The following is a 497-nucleotide window of genomic DNA, read 5'->3' on the forward strand; positions in this document are numbered from 1 at the left end:
CGGAGATTGGTGGAGGCCTGGCAAGGGAGTGTTATAGTTTCGGATTTTACGAGGTCGGTGACGGCGACACGGTTACCAACCGGTGAGATTAGCAATGAATTGTTGACTATAAGAACGTTTCCGCCACGATAGGGGGCACCGAGCAGGTTTTGGAACCTGTAATTCATGGTGAAGTATGTGAAGAGCACTAGGGTTTCTGTTGGTGCAGGAGAAGGGTATTGCTTAAACCCTAGATCAGGAAGGTGGTCCGGGTCGGGCTACTGGCCCGAATATGAATTTGGCTAACGATTTGGGCCCGGCAGGAAAATAAGGCCCGTTTGGTTTTTATTTTCGCAGTCACTTTTTTTCATATTCAATTTTAATAACTCTCCCAATTAATAATTTTATTCGTGAATTTATAATTTTTTTCTATCTTTTAACTATACATTCTTCTCAAAATCACTCTTCACAAATTTTTTTCTCGAATAATCAAAATCAAACAAGGACAAAAGGGAGGG

This window comes from Olea europaea, chromosome 10, assembly GCF_002742605.1.
Source record: "Olea europaea var. sylvestris chromosome 10, O_europaea_v1, whole genome shotgun sequence".
Classification (NCBI taxonomy): domain Eukaryota; kingdom Viridiplantae; phylum Streptophyta; class Magnoliopsida; order Lamiales; family Oleaceae; genus Olea; species Olea europaea.